The 25,595-nt window shown below is 30.0% G+C and overlaps 1 protein-coding gene across 1 annotated transcript in view; it reads left to right on the top strand.

Annotated features, from left to right (window-relative positions):
• The window catches only part of LOC118184133 (solute carrier family 12 member 8), a 119,541-nt gene extending 100,711 nt beyond the window's left edge, over window positions 1-18,830 (top strand). The window contains exon 16 of the mRNA XM_085813613.1: window positions 1,479-18,830. The gene's annotated coding sequence lies outside the window, so the exon portion shown is untranslated. The remainder of the gene's footprint in view (window positions 1-1,478) is intronic.
• Window positions 18,831-25,595: the final 6,765 nt, after the last annotated feature.

Raw genomic sequence — 25,595 nt, 5'->3', positions numbered from 1 at the left:
GTTATGCAGTTGTGTATAATGTAATTAGAGAGGTGCTTATTTTTTTTCCTTGAAATGTTCTTGAAAAGTGCTTATAGGTGCTTATTTTTTTAACTAAAATGTGGCTATGAACCCCGTAGCAAAAATCAGTTCAAAACAGAGAATCTAATTCTATCTCACAGCGAAATTGCTACAAATCAATCACAGCATTAAGTAAACAAACAGTTCGCTAGAACTACGGCTACTACTGAGATGAGTTGTTTGTTCTCGCCTTTTATAAGCTTTATAATTAATTTCTCGAATATACTGGAAACATCTATAAATATCTGGATTTTTGTGGATGGCAACAGCAATTACGAAATATTTATTTATTAGGTATTAAATGCACGCGCTGTTCTATTTTTAACTTCCAACGCAGCTGTCTTTTCAAAAATCGTCTGCGTTGCTAAGGCAACATGAAGCAAATCTAATTACAATTCTAAATTAAAAAAAAAAAAAACTAAATAAATAAATAACTATGAAATCTGTAACAATATGAATTAAGTAATAATTAATAATAAAGCAAAGTGCATGCACCAATATATCGTACAAAACTATGATTGGAAAACTGAGACCATGAGTTCGGCCACATTCGGCTATCGGGGGATGCGTACAAGTTCTGAGTGCACGTGTCCCCCAAGCCGAAGGTAGCTGAACGCAAGCTACTCACATGCATTTGTAATTTAAGTAGTGTGTGTGTCAGCTCGCTGTGAGTAATCTAACAACACTGAATAAATTATCGTTAATTACTTAGCAGTAAACATTTCATTTTTTTCTTCGTCGATATGTTATTTTATTATTATATATTATTATTTGCCGATATATTGGCCGGGCCGCAAAAATATTTGTTGTGGGCCGCGAGTTTCACATCCTTGATCTACATCATTCGTTGTGGACACCAGCATCTTCATCACATATATGTATATTTATGTATTTAAAATTTAATTCTTTTTTGTAAAATCGTTAAGTTCTTTATTAACATCAACTCTCTGTTTATTTCTGCATAGCAGAATTGTATCTGATAATTTTAATGATCTTCAATCAAAATTTATTAAATTGTTCATATGTTAGAAGTAATGAGAACAAATACAGAGAGAAAGTTATTGTCAGATGTATATAGTAAATCATACTAACATTATAGAGAGATAGTTTAATTTTGGTTAATCTGGAGTTGAGTATATTTACAATTCCTTGAGTTTTGAGGCTATCTCTTTAAATTGTTAAAACTTACTCCCAATATCTATATTCAGGTTTCATGTAAGATTCCAAAAACGTTTTTAGTTGCCTTTGTTATTTATTTTTATTATATTTAAAGTGTTTATTGTGCAATGAATATTAGCCATCACCACTTTGTATATTGAATCTATAATATATTGGAAAATTATATGTAAATGCTATTGAAATTTATTTTTTAATACTATAATATTCTCATACTCACAAATATATTTTTATGTTTTCAGATCTAAATTATTTGGTCTTTGCTGGCAAAGACCGAAGAAGAAAACCGAATCCGATCGAAGATCGAATTGATTAGGAGGTGTATATTTGTTATATTTGTGTTCATTAAAAAGTCTGTTCTACTTAATGTAATGTATACTGCTATTCATTTTCTTTTATAAATATTAGTTTTTAGCATATTTGTTCAATTAGTATCTGTTTGGAATTAATATGTTACAGATATTTCTCTGTTTTAGTGTCTGTATGTAGTTAATATGTTGCAAATATCTCTCTAGTTTTCCTGTTTAAATGACACTTATGTAAATGTTGAAAATCTTTATGAAATAATATTATTTAACCAAAGACCTTTTTGCATAATTGACAGTGCATTTTAGATTTTATTATATTTTGACCCAGTGATAAAATATATTTACAGTGAGAATATATTTTACATTTACCCAATGAAGAAATACCTTATTATTACCAAAGAAGAAGTATAACATCTTTGACACAGTGAGAATCTTATAACTAACATAAAAAAATCATTAAAAACTATTTATATGTATGTATATATTTATATATATTCAACTGAATCTTTTATTCTTCTACTAAGGAAAGCACTTACTTGAAAGCTTTGTAATTTATGTAAACATTGTATATTATTAGTTTAATGTGAATATGTATTTTTATGTGTAAATTTAGGTTATAAAATAGGTGTAATTATATATTTTAATGTAAAATGACGTATTTATATAATTTAAAAATATACATGGAAATAATAAACTTGGTTATGTGTTTGGTTTGATTTAAGGATAAAAACTATGCTTTTAGGCATTTTCCCATTAGTTATGAGAAAAGTTTCAAATGTTTGGCAATCTGGCAATATTTTGTTCTGCGTGTGTGTTTATGATTAAAAAAGTATATGTATTAAAAATATTTAACCATACGTCATTTATACCTCAAAGTGTTTTTATTAATTTTTGCATTTATTATTTTATCATTTGCATTTATTAATTTTACCATTATTTATGTTCAGGTATATGTTTCACTGTATGTACATAATTATATTTCATTATTTATTAGATCAGTTTGCTTTTTATATGTTTCAAAGTTGAAATATGTGTATTCATTTGTTCACATTCAAGATGTCCGGGTTATTGTTCAAAAGTGGAGACATAAAATTTTTAGTTGTATTGGAAATCTTCAAGATAATGTATTTTTCCTCCTTGATGAGCAGAACTTGATTGCATTATTGTTTTGTAACAAGCTTTATAACACTGAAGGAGAACTGATGAGAAAATGCCTTTTTTAATATGTATATACATGAATATTCGCATTTGAGGAAATCAATAACTGATGTGATATTGTTTGAGATGAATTTATAAAAATAGTCTTGTATTAATCATAACATTATTCAGCTTTGTTAGCATTAGAATATATCCGATACATAAATTGCTTAAAACAGTAACCAGGGCTTAAATTTAGCCAGAGCCTACCTCTAGTACTTCTCAGTTTTTTAACGAAGTCATAATTTCACTTATAGTCCAAAATAACATTAACTGCAGTTCTTTATTGTATTACTGATTAAATTGACATTGGCACTAGCTACTGAAGAGCCTCTCTTTTCTACAAAAAAGCAAAATATGTAGGAAAACTTGAAATGGGAAGGGAAGAATCCTCTGTGTTGAAATATGATCTCATCAGGAAAAAGAACAGGAACTTTACCAGCACACATTTAACTTCCAGTTCATTCTTTGACGTTCCCTGAACTTTAGAGGATGCTGACTCTTGCTGTCGTCAAAAAGGCTTTCAATGAATCAGTAGCCAAAATGAGAAAGCAGTTTTATTTCACCATGAAGAATACTCTTCCATATAGGAGCAGTGTTATTCTTTGATAAGGCTTTTTTTCATCAATCCTGAATATCCTGTCTTGTTATCATTAGTTGATTCATCTTTCACTTATTTTATTATTTATTTATTTAATATTAATTTATATAAACTCTTTGATACATTATCTATTTATATTTTATTTCATTTTACTTATTCATTATTTTCTATTTTATTTATTTATTTCTGGTGGCTTTCTCTATGCTGGCACGCAACTGAATGGTAAAGTTTCTGATCACTGATAGTTAAACTTGGGTCAAATTCTGGAGAACAAGCCAGCAGCATGCGCATTTTCACAGTTTTCCCCATATGTAAATGTAAATACAAGCCATTTCCCTCAAAAGGTCTGTTATGAAGATATTCCTTCCCTTAGGGCAAGCAAGCAAGGACAGATACCCTTGCTTGCTTTGCCATAATCAAATAAATGAACTAATAGTGGCCTTCTAATTTTAGAAATTAAGTCTTGTTGTGCACACTAAATACAGTTAGGTTTGTTGAATTTTTAAAAAAAATAAGGAAATATTATTTCAAATTTGGAAATAATTTATATGAACTGTACTGAAAAATACGTAATTTGTAATGATCATATCATTGCATAAAATAACTGCATTTGAAAAGGGTGACCAAACTGGATATAGCTACCTTATTTCCTGTGCTACAGGGACTTTTATCACAATGCTTGCTTTTTATCTCTGTGACTGTCAAAAACCTGGCCTTGCAAAAACATGACATTGCACAGTATTTTTATGATAATCCCAAAGATAGGAAATTCTTTGCTGTAAAATTTTACTTGAAGTTTATTGTTAAAAGATAGCTCAGTAAAATTTTCTTCTAAATTCAGAGCTTTCTGATTTTGGAATGAGCTTTGAATTTGTTTTAATGTAATATATGAGTGAGCTGCAACACTCATAGCTGATACTAATCAACCTCATGGTTAACATGACTCACAGACACACACATACACACACACCCAAAAAAAAAAAAAAAAGGATAATTAATAGCAGAAATAAAATCAAATATTTGCAGGTACAAACATCAAATTAAAATTCCCAGTACTGTTCTGCTACCATTTATACAATTCATCAGCTCCTTTGCAGATTTAAATTCTTTCTTGTGGCAATAGAATTCCTCTATGTTGCCATGCTTTTTCCTAACATGTTGTCTTCGATGAAATTTGAAGCATTACAAAGATTATTATTTTGCAAATTAATTCTTTCTAGGTATGCAAGGAAGCACCCATGTCCAGTAATTATTTGATTATAATCAATATCACATATCATTCATATTTTTTGAATCTGTGCTAACTTATTGACTTTATCTTCTTGAAAGGGATCAGCTTCTCAATTAGTTCAGTTGGTAAGCTCATAGTGGTACTTTTCAAAAACCGGTTAATACAATGTTTATTGGATGTTCATATTATAATATCATTTGCATCTATGGTTCAAATTCTAAAACTATGTGAGTTAAGTATTATTTCTTTGTAAATATTTGCAGCATTTTGAAGTGACTTGGGGAACTGCTGCTCACAGTTTAGGAACCACTGACTGATTGGTGAAAACTGAAAATCCTTTTTTATAAGCAGATAATAATTTGAGTGGAATTTATAAAAATCTGGAGTTTTTTTTAATTGGCATAAATATAAATATTAGGTATTGAGCAGTGTCTCGTTAATTTAATCTAATTTGAAAATTTACTTATTAAAGTATGATAATATATTTTGAGAATTCTGAATAGGTATTTCTGCATTTATTAGTAGGTAAAGTGAAATGTTCCTAGTTAAATGGAGAATTCAGTAATAAGTATATTCAGTAATACTCGTCTGTATGGCATTGCCTTTTTATTTATTCTTCTTGTTCAAATCATTAGTTACTTTCCATTTTGTTGAAATTTCTGTGGAAACCTCATGTTTAATCTTAAATACTTTTATATATTATTTATCCAATGTCCATGATGAAATTTCCAGTATCCTTATAATGCTACATAGCTGAAAGGAATGTAAGTAAAATATCTGTATCAAACAAGGGAAATATTTATGAAGCTTTGCAATTGAGTACTGTGCTGAGCTGCTGAATAACTGCTCATTACAATGTATCTATAGAATGTAAATGCTAAAAATTCATGGCCGTTTCCATATGTTTTGTGATTGAATACTTTTATATGTCAGACTTTTTTATTTCTTTTAAAATCCTTTCAGAAATATTTTGAGGCTTATTCTATTCTTTTTGATTAATATATTTTCTTCGTACAGTATTTTTTTTATTTATTTATTGCATTCTTTTGTATACAAATAACAGCACTTGAAACTCATAGGGATTGAAATAATGCATGCTGACTGATGTTCATATGTTACGTGCCATCTGTGATATATAAGTTTTTTATGTGAAAGTTGTTAATTGTAAATGCATGCAAGTCTAGTACTGATGTATCAGCATGAAACAAGATAAGTGTAATAAGATTGTACAGATTGTCATTATAATCCCCCCCTTCTCCAATAAATCCTTGTATAAACAAATGCATTATAGCAGTGTTCTGATATCAGATGTAGCTCTTGCCTGAATCATTAACACAAGTTTCCTTTTGGGAGTTATAATAAGGCAAAAAATGCCATCATGGCCAGATTGAATATTTCTTATGCGATAATAAATGCTACAGTAACTGGATGTATACCTATTCAAAAAAAGGGAGTTCTTTTTAACCAAATATTTGACTTTTTAGTTGATCAACACCACTCAGAATAGCCATGGTCTTTTTTTTCTTTGCAGTTTTTTTGTTGTTGTTTTCATGGTCGAGTAATAAGAGTTGCTTTTATTAAGTACTGCCTGTTTTGTATTAAACATGGGTTACATATAAATTCTTCTTAAACTCAATTTTGTAAGCTGAAATTAAGTAATTATAATGTAATGTGTATAATTTGATTTATTAAATTATTGAAATATTACAACCACAGCTTCTAAACATTGCTTTAAAATATTGCTCAGTGCTTAGAATATATTAAATAAATATGAAATAACTGTCATTTATGCAAAGGCAATTTGAAAATTATCCTCCGATGTGGCATGGCACTGATAGTAGTGGGTGGAATGCAATCATTGTAGCATCAAGCAATCTGTGATTGAGTAAGCTTCCCGCTGTCCTAATGAGAGTGTCATACTTCCATGTGTTTGCTGGTTAGAACATCACAAAATGTGTGCTACTATTAAAAATCCTGCCAAATGTAAGTAATACGAATTCTTATGGGAGGACTATCAGCAGCAGACATTCATTGTGAATTGTGTGTCATATAGATCCCAAACATTCACGATGAATCAAGGAGTGGGAGGCCATCAGTAGTGAGTGATGATCTTGTCACACAAATTGATGATAAAATCTGTCACATCCATTTATTCACGATCTCGGAGTTTACACAGTTTCCAAACATTTCCTGGACTGATTTGTACTAGGTAGTCACTGGCAAATTAGGCCACAAGAAGTTCTGCTCTCGATGGGTACCTAAACTTCTCATGGATATCCACCAAATAAATCAAAGGGGTGCTGCCTTATACTTTCTTTCCTGATACCATATGGAAGGAGAGGAGTTTTTGAACAGAATAGTGACTGGCGAAAAGACTTGGGTTGTGCATGTGAATGATGAGACAAAACAGCAGTCAATGGATGGGGTCATATCGGTTCTCCGAACCAGCCGATGAAAGCCCTTGAAATTCTGTCGCCGAGAAAGGTTATGGTCACTGCGTTTGGGATGCTAACAAAATATTACTTGTCAAATTCGGTGCAGCAATCCATTCTGAAGTGTACTGTAACACTTTGAGAAAACTGAAAAGAGCCATCCAGAACAAATATGATGGCCTGCTGACATTTGGGGTTTTGTTCCTGCGTGATAATGCTCACCTCCACAGTGCTCAGTGAAATGAGATCTTTTGCACCAGTTCAAGTAGGACACATTCCAACATACCGCGTACAGCCCGGTCTTGGCTCCTTCTGATTACCGTCTGTTCTCTGTAATGAAGAAGTAGCTTGGGACACAGCACTTCACTGATAATGAGAAACTTCAGATTGCTGTGACAAGTTGATTGAAGTCGCAGGTAGCTGAGTTTAATGCAGAAGGGGCTTGGTAAATTTCTAAAATGCTATGACAAGTGCTTGAATAAACATAGTGACTATGCTGAAAAATAGAGGACAGCTGTACCTTTCAGGTATAAATAAAAAATTTGTTGAAGCTATGCAAGTTTTTTTATTTACAGACAAATGGAGGTTAGATTCGGAATCGCCCTCATATTTAAGTATATTATGTACTATGGAGTTTAAAGAAAGACCAACTAATATCTAATGTGTGTAAAGTATGAAAAATATAAAATGCTATAGAAGAATTTATAAACTACAAAATTGTTCTAAAAAATAACAGATCACCAGAAAAAAAAGAAAAAAAAAAAACAATACAGAAATTTAATGCAGAGTTCTTTTCTTGGAGTTAGTTACTTGGGAAAAGGAAGTTGAAAAAAAAAATGTAGAGGGAATTATCTAATTTTTATTGTATTTAGCTGTTTTGAACATAGTTGAAGTTCTTCAGGCTTCTTAGATTTGGTTTTACTTCTACAAATGCTCGTATTACCTATGAGGATCCAGCAGATTAAGTATCATCAAAGTAAATCTCCTTTTCTCTTGTTTTTTATAATATCATTTACATACAGAAAACTCAAAATATATAACATTTTTCATTAAAAAATTGTAACTTTTATACCATATTGCAATGGCTCTCAAGCAGCAGCATATAGTGCTAATGCTTATCTCAGAACATAAGGCATAACATTATCCTGTTCTGAGATGGGCATTTATATATATAATTAATTTTTTCATCTGGAATGTATCCAGCCATTAAAAAGAAAAGTACATTTAATTTAATATTATGGTACATTTTACCTATTTCAAATGCAAATTTTATATTTGATTATTTGTTAGGGAAATGAATTCAAAAAAGGATACCGTTATTTTTAAATCATAATGATAATAACAGGATACTTTTCTTTCCTTCTAAATCTGAAGCATTTCTTGAAAATCTCAATACAGTTACTGGAATGATCCTAAAGTATCTGCAATGGTTTTCTATAAGCTGTTAAATGGTCTGATTTGACAGATTTCAGGTATTACCAATGTAGGTTTAACGTCTATATCTACCATTGTGCCAAATGAAAAAAATAAAAAATTTTTTAATGAACATTGAGTATAAATCAACCATTTATGAAGCAGTGTTTTTGCATTTTTATCTGTTTTTAATTATTTGTCTTTTCTTTAATTGCCTTCAACAATAATAAAAATGTCAGGAAATTAGATTAATGTAAAAGTATCCTATTAAATTCTTATCATCTATTGAATTTGCTTTTTCCTAACCTAGTAGATAATGCATAGATTTAAATACTTTTTGTAGACTAATCTGCAACACAACAGTGAATGAAAATCACTGCCATATATTATTTTTAAAACATATAGAATTATAATTATCTGTTCTTTAAAAAAAAATCTGTAATCTGTGTAGTATTTTATAAGCTACAGAATAAAAAATTTTCATTTACTAAATAGGAAATTATATTGAATAGAAATTAAAAATTATTTTTATATAATTTGTAGGAAGGATTTACATAAAAACTTTAGGGTAATTCTCAGTGAAGTACATCTCGTAATGTAGAAAGTTAGTGAAATTGCATATCATAGTATTTTGATTTTTGTTTGTTGATGGCTTATATCATTACTGCTATGTATTTTCAAATATAAATGTGCCACTTTGTACAACAACCACTATATATTGGACCTAATGATAATATAAATATGTATCTCTGTAGGTTGAAAAATGTAGTGATTTATTTATTTCTTCAATCATTTCCCTGTTTTGTTTCCATGCGTCCATTTTATTACTAGTCATCTTTATCTTTGTGGTACTACTACTTAATTTTCAAGTTATTTTGTTTGTTCTAACAAAAGGTTGTTTATATTATTTATAATTATATTTATTATCAAACTTGATATATCAATAAAATTTTTGGATGAACTGTTATTGATTTAAAAACCCTTCGACTAGTTCATGGAATGGTTCATCAGTTGATTTTGAATACAGAAATACAAGGGTTTTTCAGCAGAAGAGGCATTTAATTCAGTCTGATGTATCATTTTCTCAATAAGTTACATCAGATTTAATAGAGTTCCTCTTCTTTCTTTATTTTTCTGGTTTTGGTATATATTTTTAGGTTTTAATTTCACATTTCTTTAATTCTTATTTTGTACATTTAGAAGATATTTTGAAATTTGTTGGTATTGAGTATCACCTTTTTGGGTCCTTATGTAAAATAGATTCTAAATTTCTTACTTTTTGTCTCATCAATTTTCAGGAGCATATTGCACGAAAATACTTTGAAAATTATGTTTTTAAATAAAATTTTTGTAATGCTGTAACATGCATATATATTTGTTCCTTTAAATATTTTGAATTTTTCATTCAAAGTTTTTGGGCATTTAAAACTGGAACAAGAGAAATTGAAAAAAAATTAGTGATTTTTGAAATATTGCAGTGTTTTATGGGCGAAAAATTATAATTTTTGTTAATATGTACTGAATTTCTTGACTATAAAGATAATTGTTTAGAAAAATGTATATTTTGAAGGAAAAAAAAAAGATTGTCATATCACTGCAATGCAATATGGAATGCAAAGTTAATTTTCCACCAATATCAAAAACTAAATCCAAAATGGATGAAAAAAATTAATTTTATCACTTTTTATTGCACTTTTCTTCATGACTGACCTAAGACATTAGTGGAATAGGCTTTCAGGATTGTATGTATGAGATAATCAAAACTGTGATAAGAAGAGACAGAAATTTTTATTGCTGTTTTCTTATATCCTTTTTAATTTGCTTGATTCCCACGTAGAGAACAAAAGCTTTACCCTAAAGAGATAATCCAAAAATTTGATACATAACTTTAAACTCTCTGGCAGTATTCATGAAATGAATTGCTGGAAGTATGCAGTGTATACAATATTAGAAACTGTTAGATTCATTTAAAGGTATTTAGCTTATTTTAAATTTATTTATAGTATGCTAATAAATGTGTATGATTTTTCAACTTGCTTTTGCCATTTTTCTAATTTGAAATCCTCACTTTTTTAGCATCTTAATTGTGTCAGATTTTTAAAGCCTCAATTGAAATCATTTAAATGTTTTTTACTAAAGTAATTATTTGAATTCGTTTCTTGAGTGAAATATTTCATCATATCATAGAATTAGCATTTTGTTGTCATAGCCAGAAATACTTAAATTAGTTGTTGCCTTTAAAGTTTTTATAAAAGCACTTCCACCTGTTTAAAACTGCATGTAATATACATATAGAAAGCTGGATTTTTGAAAATATTATAAAATTGCTGTGATCAATTCATCTTCTAAATATGTGATGTAAAATTTTATTTAGATAGTTTTTTAGCTTTATTATTTCATGAAAATTTGCTTAATTTTATTTCATGTGATGTACTATTTACTGTTGCTTGTGATATTTTTTCATGTTTTCGAGGTAAACTTTTCTCCTATTTCAAATTAAGTACCAAATCAGATTTTAAGATATGCACGTAGTGTATCTTATTTATTGCTTATGGTGTATATATTTTATTTCAAGTTGGCTTTTACTTTCGAATATAATATTAAATGTTGCTAAATGTAGTTCTTTTCTTTCTGTAAATGCCAATTTTGTTCATATATAGCACATTCACAGCATTTACTGATAGGAGATGTTATTGTCTTTATTTTGACCTGTTCTTGTTTTAAACTACTATGAAAAGCTTTTTATTCTGCAGCATAATTAAAAGTTGATTTTTTAATATCTTATAAATGTGTTAATATATTAATGCTTGAGATGTACAAAAGTATTTGTGTTTTCAAGAGGCACTCTAAAGTTTAATACCTATAACATTTTTATCTTGTTTTGTGAACAGAGTTCTTCCTTTCTCTCTGTTTTAAATATGTGTGGCTGTAAATCGCTCATTTTTGTCTTATGTTAACTGAAGACAAATACTTTATTTTTTTAATTAATGTAGAAACTCTTATTTATGTTATAAATTTATGATTTCTGCTTTTATGAGTAGCTTTATTATACATTTCTACTTAGCCACTTCTTTATGTGTAAAATACAGTATAAAATTAGAACCCTTTAATTTTTTAACAGGTAATAATGCCAATAAAACATTGGGAATGTGTTTTTAATTATTTTTTGCAGCCTGTCTCTTTGTTTTCTTAAACATTTTAATATATTAAGGCAAATCTATCAAACTTTTGTTAGCTATGTTAATTTACTTAACACTTTTTTGATGCTATACCATGAAATGGATCCTATCTCATTTCCTGCACAATAGTCAAATAATCATGCATATGTTCAAAATAATATATTTAATCAAATGTAATCTCATTCAAAAATAATACATTTAGTGCTGCTAGTAACATTTTCTAATTTTGTAATTATGGAAACATTTTTCTTTCAGAGAAGTGCTAAGCAGAATTTATTACTTTTCATCTTTCATTATTTCCTTGTAAGCAAGCCGTATTAAATTGTAGGTAAAACTGCTAAATAAGATAGTGATAATAGTGATTTTAATGGTGATAAGATAAGCACATTTCTTTTAAATTAAGTATTTAAATAATATGAATTTTGCTCAAATGCTACTTTTTAATCTGGTGTATGTTATTAACTTATATATGTGATATATTTTCTGTGGATATGCACAAGTGAATTACTAGTTGCCCTTTTCAGTATTTAAAAAGTACAAGATGTTTATAATCTCCCATCTTCAATGTTTAAAGTTGAAAAGTGCAGACTCTATCATGAAATTCTTAATTACTTCTCAATATGATCTTAATATTCTGCAAATGCCCAATTGGAAATACTGCTGTAAATGTCAGTAAAACTCAAAATATACACAGACGCATCAAGTTTGCTCAGCAGTATACTATTATAGTAACTTTTTGAAATATGCTAAATGTTCTAATTTTGGCAATAACTTTATCATAACATATTCAGTCCCATAGCTGTTTTGCAATGCATCAATAAAAATATTTAAGAATATGTGAAATTTGCTATTGAATGTAAGTGCACTGTTGATAACAAGCAGGGTTAATAGTGATATTCAAAATACCTGTTTCCATTTTGGGTGAAATAATTAGGCATTAAATGACACATTTGAAAGAAAAATGTGTTATTTGACTAGACTAGCTACATTGCTTTTCACTTTATATTTAATCCAAGGTAATTTTTAAATTGACAATTATTGAAAGAATATAGGCCTATAAAGAAAATTTAAATATAAACTGATTAGTACATGCATAGCTTGATATTTGCATTTTTGTTAGAATATATTGATCGCTATGCTTGTCTTCCGTACTGTGATGTGAAAAGTGGATTTATTTGCTATTATTATGCTTCTGTTATGAGCTTTTTACTTCACATTTTACATTTTTATATTTTTCACCTAACACCATAAATATAATTTATGTATTGTATGTTCATTATGTGGTATATGTTATAAATTTTTCATTTTTCTGTGCCCCTGCATAAAATATTTAAAATAAGTTTGTGTGTTTCAAGGATTTATTGAAAATTAAGATGTATATGATAGTTATGTATGTGTGCACTTATATTCATTTTCTCACGATTTTATTAAAAAATATTGTTGTTGAGTACAGGGCAATGTTATATGTTGTATTAATACATAGAATTAGATAGCAAATATCCCCCTTTTTTTGGCATTAAGATTTGTAATTTGGATAATCTTCTGTAAACCACATTTCATAATCCTTAAAATCATTGAATATGTATTATATTTATTTCTTAAAGATTGTGATTGCATTAATTTCTATTCTAATGTAGTTCTTTTGCTCCTTTGTGTAATTTATGAGAAGCTATTAATAGAAAAAAGGTATATTTAAATTTTCTCATATAGGAAATTAATGGGAGCAATTTATCAGCAAAATTTGCAAATTTATGTTATTTTAAAGATATTAAATCATATTTCTGAAGAGAAACTGTAGGAAACATATATATATGTGATGTACCAGCTTTAGTCGTAGCTTAAATTATCAGACAATAAGTTTAAAAAAAGGATCCATTTATTATTATTCAGGAGAAATAGCAGTTACAAAATCAGATAACCGGAGTAAATAAAAAGAATTACCAATAACTTTTTGTATGAAGTTTACTGCATCGTGACATTTAAGGAAAAGCCCCTGATATTCCTTTGCGAGTCCTTTTATAGCCTCTGGAAAGGCGGAGCTTCAAAGAAATGACGTCAGCCAATCCAGTTCGCTTTAAATATTTCTAGAACATTGTATAACTGCCACATGTAGAAAAGGCGGGAAAAATAACTTGACTATGGGGCTGTGGATTTAATTCCACATACTTTCAAATAAGAGAACATTGCCATTAAAAATGAAAAGAACATACAGTTAGAATTTTAAGTGTATTTTTGACTATGGAATTTTATTATTACAAAATATTCCCCCCATCTGAAAAGGCTTGAAGCTGGGCGTCTCGACTACAAGACATTCCAAATAGAAAAAATATTTTAAATAATTGCTTAATTTGTTTGAAAAACTCTCATCCAGAATTTGAGTTACAATAATATTAATCTTAAATAGACACTCTCACTATAACACAGTCAATAATAATATCAATATATAAAATTGTAAATAACATACCTTAATATATTGACATTTATAGAAAATAAAGAAAAATAACATTATGCATGCAGTATTGGGAAAACATTTCTCGAGAACAGTTTCAGTTCTGTATCCAGGTCTTTAGAGATTGCTGCAAAACATTAGAGCAGTTCGTATTTTACAAATCTTTCATTTCCAGTTCGCCGTGGCTTTAATATTAAAAATTTCTATTTGAGGTGAGGTATTCCTCTATTTTTTTCTTCATATCATTGACAATTGCAATACTTGACTAATTTCTTAACATTTCCTTTTGACTTTTAGTTTGTTTACAGTATTTCATTTTGATTACTTATTCATAAAAAACACTTAATTTTGATAATAATAATTTTACACAATAATTTTGCTCGTATTTTACCTTTTACTATCGACAATGACAATTATGTCATATACTGCATTGTCGTTCAACACAACTTTCAACTTCAATAGTATTTTATAATTACCATTAATGTCGTTGCCAAAAATTGACACATAAATACAAAATAAATACAAAGATACAAAACAACATACTAAAAATTTACAACACAGAAAATTAGACATTAAATAATTAGGTGCTCTAATTACCTTTAGTAGCAACCCCAGTTGAGCGTTTACCAAAAGGAAGGTGTGTCTACCTATTGGTGATGTAATTTAAAATTTTCTGGGTCTTGGTAGTGTCGTAGTCTGGAATAGTCCATGTTTCCAGACTAATTTGTGTGGTAATTCTTTTTATCAATTACATAATTAACCTCAGATAATTTTTTGACAATTTGGTATGGTCCAGAATAGAAAGTTGTCAATTTACGTTTATTTGGAAATTCAAATTCATCAAATAAAACTAGATCACCAGGTTGAAAATCTACATCTGCAAATTTTGTGTCATAACGACTTTTATTCCTTTTATGATATTCAATAGTTCTCTCTTTAGCTAATTTTCTCGCTATGTCAACCGGAGGGTAAGTATTTCGATCTAGGGGAGAATCGAAACGAAGTTTTCCGAGTAAAAGATATGCAGGGGTGAATTTAGTTACCGAATGAGGGGAATTATTATATTCACTAATAACTTGATCCAAAATTTTCATCCATGGAATTTTCAATGATGTAGAATTTACTTTACATCTTAAACGGGTTACTAGGGTTTGGTTCACATGCTTTACTTTACCATTTGTCTGGGGGGGATGGGCAGTAATTAGAAGTTGTTTTACATTATAATTTCTAAGAAATTTTTTGAATCTATTGCAGGTGAATGCGGCAACAAAGCTGTATCACAATTCTTCAATTGCAAAAAAAAAAGTATAAATGATTGAAATTCTTCAGCTTCTTTCCAGCAGACGATATCCAAATCATGCGGTTATAACTATGAGACGTGCTCAAAATTTGAAGACAAAGCTGTATCACAATTCACAATTCTTCAGTTGTAAAAAACAGACACAACTTGCACTTAAAAAAAGTTCTTTCTCTTCCATTGTAATTTCTTACCTTTTGGGTACACCCATCCTGTCGACTCCTTGTGATGTACCAGCTTTAGTCGTAGCTTAAATTATCAGACGATAAGTTAAAAAAAAGTATCCATTTATTATTATTCAGGAGAAATAGCAGTTACAAAATCAGATAACCGGAGTAAATAAAAAGAATTACTAATAACTTTTTGTATGACGTTTACTGCATCGTGACATTTAAGAAAAAGCCCCCGATATTCCTTTGCGAGTCCTATTATAGCCTCTAGAAAGGCGGAGCTTCAAAAAAATATCGTCAGCCAATCCAGTTCACTTTAAATATTTCCAGAACATTCTATAACTGTACATGTAGAAAAGGCGGGAAAAACAACTTGACTACGGGGCTGTGGATTTAATTCCATGTACTTTCAAATAAGAGAACGTCGCCAGTAAAAATGAAAAGAACATACAGTTAGAATTTTAAGTGTATTTTTGACTATGGAATTTTATTATTACATATATATGTGTGTGTGCGTTGACAATGATAATTAACCTTAAAGCAAGGCTTTTTCGGCATGTACATTTCCTTTATAGTAAAATGTGTTAGGTTATAATTTGTGCGTAGATTCTGAACAAATTTTGATAGTGTTTTTAGGTTTTATTTTAAAAGAAGGGCTATTTTCAAATAATTGATTGTTTTAACCCATAAAGACGTTAAGATTCTTGACCATTTTTGTTTTCTAAACATTACATATTTCTACATATGTATGTATAAGTGTTGTTTTAGAAGGCCTTTGATATATGAAAGGAAAAAAAAATTGAGAATTGTATAAGATCATATCCGATAAACGTAACATTATGACATGTACCACAAAGCTATATATTAGATATCCTTCATACAACAACATTATCTCAAATGTATTTTAATATGTTGTGATATTTTTCTTTTTTTTTTATGCAGCAAATTAATAAAAATGCAATCACTGTTTTGAATTATTTTGATTCTTATTTATGCATTTTATTGAAGTAATTACTTTTTAAAGCATGTTCTAAATATTTTCAAAACTATAAGTGCTTAATTTTTATATACATATGTTAACATAAGTTATTTTAAAAGTTTACCCAAAATGTTTAAATTTGTATATGTAGGGGGATAATTATTTTGTAACTAGAATCTAACTGCTGCTTGTAATAAGTGAAGATCATTTAAAACTTATAAAATATAATATTCAAATAGGCTGTAGGAGTTTTAGCAATATTTTTGTAGAGCTTAAAAGGCTACAGAATTATAATAAAATCAGGCATATTAAAACCTGATGTTTTTGAAAATGTTCTGAAAGAATTTTCTTTGTGAAGGTGGATTATATATGTTTTATATATATATGTTATTTGACTTGAAAGATCAGTAAAAGATAATAGTCCCATAAATTTAATTTATAATTAATATTTTAATAACAGTATGTGTTGCAAAAACTAATACTTTACTTTAAAAAAAAAAGGAATAAGCTAACAGTAACAAGTATTTATTATTGTATGGTGAAGAAATATTGATATGAAAAATTTGAGCTTTATTTGTGTGTTTATGTGCAAGTGATTCTATATTTCAGCTAAGACCTCCCCCCCCCATCTAGAATTTTATATGTTATTAATTTTTTAATATATTTTTCTGTGCATTTTGTATAATGATGATAATCTTTTAAATCTTTGTGCATAATGATGATGATGATGATCTTTTATTAATATAATGTTACGGTTTTATTTTTTTCTTTGTTTGTGTGTTATCTTTCTTTTTCTTTGCTTGTTTTTGTAATCATTAAAATTATTTATAACAAAATCATCAAAGGAATTAGCTGTAGAACTTAATTATCTGGAGTAATTGGAGCTGCAATCCATGTCCATAACTAGGTTTTACCCTTTTTTAAGTTAAATGCATATTTATTGTGATTAATTTATATTTATTAAATACTAATGTAATTATTTATTACATATATTATAATCAAATGAAACCAATGATTAAAATATAGCATTTTATGCTTTCAGTACATATAGTTTGAGTAATAAATTTATATTACATCATGACACTTTATCAAGAAAGGAAACCTCTTCTTTTTTTCTTCTAAAAAATAGTTATTAGTAACTGACTGTAGTTAAGTACCAAACTCCAATTAAAGCAAAAGAAAAAGAAAGAAAACTAACATAGTTTAATTATCAGGTTTGTTAAAATGCTTTAAAAAAGGTAGCATATTATCAATGGCTAAGCAATTATTCATGGACTAATGATCAAAAAGGCCTTTCTGCAGCATTTTTTTTTTTTTTTTTTTTTTTTTTTTTTTCCCATTAAGCCTACATATGTCTTGAACATTTTAGGCCAATCTTCATGTTATACATATTGATCTAAATAATTTCAAAAAAAAAAAAAAAATAGTGTACTCTTTATCTTTTTATATTAATTATAAAAAATGGAAGTTTAATATCATTTAGATCTAGAAAGTAAATTAATAATCCAGGTAGTTGTAATTCTACACAACTAGAGGCTGCATGATTGAAATTCTACTGTATTTCAATAGTAGTACTTGCTGTGAGTTAAGGTTATTTTGTAATGATTTGTTACCCCTAAAATGTACAGTTGCTGCATGTACAACTTTTCATAAATAATATTTTATAATATTTATTTCATCAAATGGTGAAGAATAATGAATAATTTTTATATTAAAATATAAGAAATTTATGACATTTCAAACTTTGGTTAATCTTTTGGATTTATTGGTGATTATTCAATGATGGTTTGTAATTATAGGTAACATTTGAACATAATTTGCCACAAGCTTCCTGTTTCAGTATTGAAACAAGCTACTGTATTTGAGTGATTATCGCTTTAAATGGTGCCAAATAAATATACCGTCAAAAGTTATTGACTGAATATTCCCAAATGAAGATTAATCCAAAGTTGTTATTGATCGCAAGTTTAAATGTAATAATGGAAATTGAATGATGTGTATATTTTCATATAATGAAATAAGGAGTATTGTACTTTAATTATGAAAAGTTAAAAATTAAGTTCCTAAATTATTTCTTTAAACATATCCTGAAGTGATTATTTTGATTTTTATGCCTTTCATTTCTTGAAGTCTATCAATTTCACAATAAAATGTCTTACAAAATATTTATGTAATATTTCAAAGTGAAATTAAGTTATGAATATAGTTTCCAACTGCATGATATCGCAAATGAATGTTTAAAGCTTATTGTGAAATATGTGTGTGTTTGAATAGAAGATAGATAAAAATGTATATTATAAATAAATATGAATTGAATAAAGTGTATTATTGATATGCATATGGAAGGTTTATATAAATTTCTAGGGAAGTAAAAAATGTTCATATAGAAAACGCTGATTCCAAAAATTATAATACAGTCAAAAGTCGTTAATTCGGATACTCATAATCCGGAGCACAAAGCTACAAAATTTCTGCGCAGGCGTCGCGTTTGCATGCGCATAGGCGTTTACGCGTGCGCGTAAGACATTTACGGCTGCGAATATGCGTGTGCGCATGCGCATAATACATTTACGCATGTATAACGGATTTAATTTAATGTATAACGGACGGTATAAGCTAAGCTAAAATTATCTAATTCAGTTAATGTTGCAGATTGCGTTGTTCCTTAATCTTCGAATTGGATCCGCCTTATTATTTTTTGCAGACTTTTAGAGCAATTTTATAAAAGTAAGCTTGAACTTTCGATTATGTCAAATAGAATTTCCGACATATATTTACTAATGTGTAAAGGATCTACAAAGCGAAAGTATGTTTCGAAATACGAAATCTGTTTATCAATTTCACGCTGCTCTGCGGTGGGGGGGAGGAAACGCCGCTGAGCGCAATGAATTTAAAGTTGATCTGTCAGCACTATCCCTATCTTCAGGGCAGATGATTTTATTTTATTTGGCTTATAATTCCTTACTAAATGTAGTATTTCTTCTCGATGTACTCCATCTTTGATATGATTTAAATCAAGTTCCTCGTCATTATAATTCGCTTCCAATAGTGAAGAAAGTGACACGGAGGTTATTGAAAACGAAAAAATTTCAATTGACAAATTAGTCGGTATTCTCGACACAGCAATTATAGGACTTGAACAGCGGAACTTTGTAACTAAACAAGAAATTAGGTCTGTTTAATAGAATTAAAGAGAAAATATTGTCACATGAATCGAAGATATCAGTTACACATGATCGGATATCAGTTACCAACTTAAACAACTTACATTGAAAGAAATGTTTAATAAAGTAAACAAATAAATAATAAGCTTTTTCTTTTTGTAAATTTTGATACCCTTTAGATCATAATTGTTCTTTATTTCATAAATTACGGTTTCATATTTTTAATTTTGTAATTTCTGCATGCCATCTTACCATATTTAAACTGATGATCTATAATCCGGAAAAATCGATAATCCGGAATCGTCGAAGTCCTGACGAGTCTGAATTAACGACTTTTGACTGTATAACAGATGGTGATGCCAGGGGGGAAAATATTAGGTAACATTATTTATAGACGTAAGTGTTGTTATTATCCCGGCATTTACGAAGCTTATGGAGCTTTAGTTTTCTCGCGTCATAAACTTCTCACTTGCCCTGACTTCTCATATCACCTCCTCATCATCATCAAACCATTTCTCTATGAAAATTTTAGATAAAAAATGCTGCGTCTGGACTATATGTTGGGTTATCCAAAACTTCGTACTAAAATTTCAAAACAGAAATCTCTGACAAGCCCTTCTATTTAACTCAAATTACTTCTGCTAAAAATTTTAATACTCTGCGCGTTCTACTAAAATTTACATACTCTGGCATTGGCAGTTCCAAGGGAAAGTAAAAGCTTGACAGGAAAGAAACTTAAAATAAATGTTAGTTAAAATAAATATAAACTCTACAAGCCAATGATGTGTGCCGAATATTTTGAAAATTTTTATTGGGTCAGGTAGATGTCATGTGTCAATCATTTCCTCTCTTCATTTGGACGGCTGGTTAAAACTATTCCAAAGTTTTCAGTATGCTTTAGAAGTAATCACTATGTCGAGAAACACAAGTTGAAGAAGGAAAATTTCATGTTTTACCCAGAAACAGAAGCCATATCTTTATGGCTCAAACTTAAATTAGAATTGCTTGATGACTTGCATTTGGCTGAACTTCATTGTTGCTTTGCTCAGGCACGAAGAATTCGTTGCCACATTCTGTAGAACGTATAAAAAAAGCTGGACGTGTAACCTGTTCTTTTTTAATTAGTATTTCTGTTGTTTTGGACACATTGCGCGCACGCACAGTCTTTTGTATACCTGAATTGATCAATCCTGGCTTCATGAATCGAAGACTTCGATATTTTTGAAAAGGTGTGTTATAAAGCCTTTATCATGTCAGACTTATTTGCAAAAATTTCGTATTCAATTTTTCGAAGAAATTAAAGATAGCATGTTGCTCTTTTGTCCGTCATGGATATCAGTTCTACCTTTAGAGAATTCCCAATATTTTATTATCACATTCTGTTGATCCGAAATGTTACCATAAGTATATGCATCATCTCGCAGCTGCTGAACAGTTTCAGATTTAGTCTCTTCATATTCATAACCATTTTGGGGCTTCTCTGTGAATTACTTCTTTGCACTTGCTTCTTGCTATGATTAATATAACAATTCGCACTACACACTTTGTAGAATTTTGAGTGACCACAACTAATTCAAACTTCTTTTATTCAAATAAGCTTCGAAGCATAATTACTAAATAAATACAAGAATAAAGTAACAAGTTCAAGGCCTTTGGACAGTGTTGGCATTCTATGTGCAACAATCTACTCTAGCGGCCCTCCTGCGATTAATTCTTATTCTAAGATCCCATTAAGTATTTTTTAATTCAGTATAAACGTCGAATAAATATATATTACTGCTCAAATTACTTAACGAACGATTTTTTTATTAACACAAAATTAATAACATTACAACAAAATTACATGCTCTTTTGTTGCCTTCTGAAATATTCTGCATCAGGTCAATTTATAGCAAAGAAAGTACAAGGCAATCAAAATTTAGCCACTCCTGTCAGCATCTTACATAAGAATTTATCCTCTGCCTTTGTACTTGGAGACGAACGGACATCTGTAGTACTCTTGTTTGTTAACTTGGGCAACGTTGACTTTTATCACGTTTCTGAAGAAAGTCCGATTGTTTAGCCGTAATGAATGTAATTATTTGATTAATTCCGTAGCCTCTTAGCGTTCCCTGCTCTCAAGAAGGAATATCTTATGAGAAACTGGCTGTATTTACGTTACACCTGACGTAAATCTAATCTACCAGATTTATGTGCGAGATTGCTTCAAGAATTAATGCCTGTTACGCACTATTTCAGCCCTAGGTGTATGATTTTAATATTTTGGGATAGCTAATATTTGGAATAGCTATTTTGCATTCGTTCTACAAAGATATGTACTTATGGGTTACCGTAACCAATTTTGCGCATTTGACGATTTCTTACAGAAAAAAAACGTGATTCGGTGAATTTTTGGATTGCAACTTACAATGGATATGTTTACCTAAAAAACCGTTATGCGCATGTTTGCAGAATTTGATGACTTCTGCTAATGTGTTTGCGATAATACCCAAGTGCCCACAAATATTCCCAAAAGGGGACATAGGTCATCCAAATGCTCAAAGAAAGTGTGAAAGACCTCAGTTAAACCTATTTTTTTATATACTGAGGAAAACCTAGGACATTAAAAGATTAGATTGGAGTATTCGATTTGGTCAAAGTTCAATAAATTTACCCTTATGAGAACAGTAGAAACATAGACAAGTAGACACACGATTTTCTATTCATATAGGGTCCGGCAGCGTCCATAGCGTTATTTGACTTGCGTAGTACAAGGACGTACTGCATGAATGCTCGCCAGCTCGGTGTACTAATAAGCTGCCATTTCGAGTGTGACAGTGATATAGATCGGTGGAGTGCTCAGCATCGTGCCTTTGCTGTTGAAAGTTATTTAAAAAAAACTACTTTGTTATTGCTACCCAGCGTCTATTTCGGCAACATTTCAACTTGGGACGTTATGGGAAAGTTCCAGATGGACGGACCATTGCGCGACAGACATTTCCAGGTAGAGTAATTTCTCGTTTTGGTGACATTTCCTGGCTGCCTTGCTCACCTAATCTTTCATGTGCAGACTTTGGGGACACCTGAAGTAAGAAGTTTTCCGAACACGTTGTGCCACCATTCCTGAGTTGAAGGATCCCATCCGAACTGCCGTCGGCAGTGTCCCAGGGAATACGTTACGCCGAGTTATGGCAAGCTTCCAACGCCGCCTAGATGAATGTGTTGTGCAGAGGGGGCAAAATTTGAAAAAAGTAATCCACGCTATGGACAATGACTTACACATTAGTAAATGGCATGCCTTTAACTATTAATTGACATAAGAGGTAATAAATAAAGTTGCTGCCTTATGGTGTGTTTTTAATATCCTACTTACAGTTTAGCGCTTGCTGCTCCTTAACCAAGAAATGATTCGTAGCATGATCTTTCCCAAGTTACTTTATTTCTGATATACATAGTTATTATTTGTTTGCTTGAGTCACAACGATAGATATGGGGACGCCAACTAAGCCGGAATTTTCGCTATACTTTTTTGTCACGGCTAAAAAGGGTAACCTCTTTTGCTAATCATTCAAATTTGTCTGCGCAACTCTTCGTGAAATGAGAAAAAACACGTAACACACTACCATTCTCTTAACTGGTTTCTCTTCATTAGACAAGCTAATCAAACAAGATAAAAAAAAAGGCAAAGCATACTAAATGGAGGACTGTGTGTGTTCTCATGCTTTCAACATTATTCATTTAAGCATTTGTGTGCTCTCATGCTTTCAACATTATTCATTTAAGCATTTGTCTGTTCTCATGCTTTCAACATTATTCATTTAAGCATTTGTGTGTTCTCATGCTTTCAACTCTAATTCAGTTAATTAAAAATCGAAGTATTCGTGAATTGCAGCGGCCAGTGAGTGCATTGCCAAATCGGGTAATGTTTGTAGAACGGTCTCGGTACCAACATTTGCCCCCTTTTAAGAATGCAGGCGCCATTTTATTACGCCGACGGAAGTAAACATTGTGTAACTAAGCAGAAGAGAAAAATATATAGGGAAAAGAATTTAAAGAAATGTTTACTTAATATTTGGTTGCTGATTGCTTGTTTAGATCTGTTCTTCAGCAAAATTATTATTATATGTCAACTAATGTGCATTTAAAGCAGAAATCATCCATGCTGATTCTTTCTTTACATTCTGTGGTAGGGAAATAAATAAGTTATCACATCTGACATTTTTCCATGTTTGGTGCCACGTTGATCGAAAAGCACCGAAATTACTTCGTAAAATGTAGCTTACTTAATTTTTTCAGAATCAACTTCACGAATACTTTTTTTTCCATCATCAATAGTAAGATATATTTCAATTTTTTAAGAGTAAACTGCTTTGCAAGAACTGCTTCAGCGGCTGAAATACTCCTCCTTTTCAGCTTAAAAAAATGTATTTCTGGAACACAGACCTTAGCCTCTTGCAAATGACGATTACAGTTCAGGCAAGATTCCCCGAATATTTCTCATAGGATGCTAGGCAATTATTTATGAATAAAATGAGAACAAAGCCCATTAAACATCCACAAATTTATAACCGGTAATGAAATAAGAAAATTTATAGCTTTTTCTCCCTAAAGAGAATGAAATTGATATTTTTATCAAAATGACATGGCTGGGAAAAAAATAAAAATGACTTGGAACTTGTCAAAACAAGTTTAAAAATGTTCGTATGATCAACCGGATTCGTAATGGATTTTAAATGCTCAGTGTTTAGTAACTACATTGTTTTATTAGATTATGTGTCTGATTTGTGACAGACACTATATATTTTTTTTTTCTAAAGCAGTTTAAATGGTTCGAGAATGCTGCAACTGCAGAAGTATATATCTGAACAACCTATTTTCGTTGATTATATGTATCTTCTCAACGAAAAACATTCTGAATATTATTACTATATTTTTAGTTATTCACATTATCAGTCAGGCACCTTTAAAAAAAGATTTCTGAATGCAAGAACACTATTTTTGATAATTTATATGGTTATACTACACGCTTTCAAAAATTGATCATCGGTTTCTGCAAGCGCATTCAGAGCCGGCACCAGACATTTTGCTGCCTGGTGCAGTGTCCATGGCTTGTAAAATAGTCCCCCAATGACTGACTAAATTCTAAAAACGTTGCCACCCCAGATACCGCGGCCAGGTGAAATCGCACAGGTTGTACCGATTCTAGGGCCTCCTTAGTGGGTATTACTGTATTATTATCACACACCAAAGACATCCATATTTGAAATTAATGTGGTAAAACCCATTCTGTAATTTTTTTGTTTGTTTGTTTGGGAATTTTTTTTTTTTATTTAATTTAATAGCCCTTCTCTTAATTAAGTTGTATGTATCGTTAGGATCGCCTTTCTTATCTTTATTTAGATTGCACGCCAATCTTTAACTGAAAAGTACCAGATTTTATATGAAAACAACAACAGGAGGTGGAAGGAAAGTGTATTCTATGAGTGTGGTGTATTTTCTTGCTGAATGATGGGGGTTTATTTTCGATTGCTAGTTCTTATTTGGTGTTCAGTGCATTAAATTATGGCAAGCAATGATGATTTGGATTTAAATTCGGATAGCGAAGAAGATTCGTTGTGACTTAGAAATGGATTCTACGGACATATACAGTAAACTCTCGCTACAACGATACCCGATACAACAATAACTCCCTCTACTACAATAATGTCTTGTGGTCCCGGTGATTTTGCATATAAACTAATGTTAATCTCCCCTCAATATTGCTATATTCTCTAGAACAATAAACCTCTGTAAAACGATTTTTTCAATCTAAATTTCAGTATTATTTTCTCCCTTTATAATAATATTTTAATTTTCAAATGCTTTTTTTTTTTTTTTTTTTGTTATTTTTTCCGTCTATTAAGACTCATTGTGGATATTCAACTTATCCCTGAATAAATAGCTATTGTTCAGATTTCAAA

This window comes from Stegodyphus dumicola, chromosome 3, assembly GCF_044657685.1.
Source record: "Stegodyphus dumicola isolate Sdum_Otavi_A_Nest chromosome 3, ASM4465768v1".
In the NCBI taxonomy this organism is placed as follows: domain Eukaryota; kingdom Metazoa; phylum Arthropoda; class Arachnida; order Araneae; family Eresidae; genus Stegodyphus; species Stegodyphus dumicola.
Note: the sequence above shows the minus strand (reverse complement) of the source record. Positions and strands in the feature narration are given on the sequence as shown.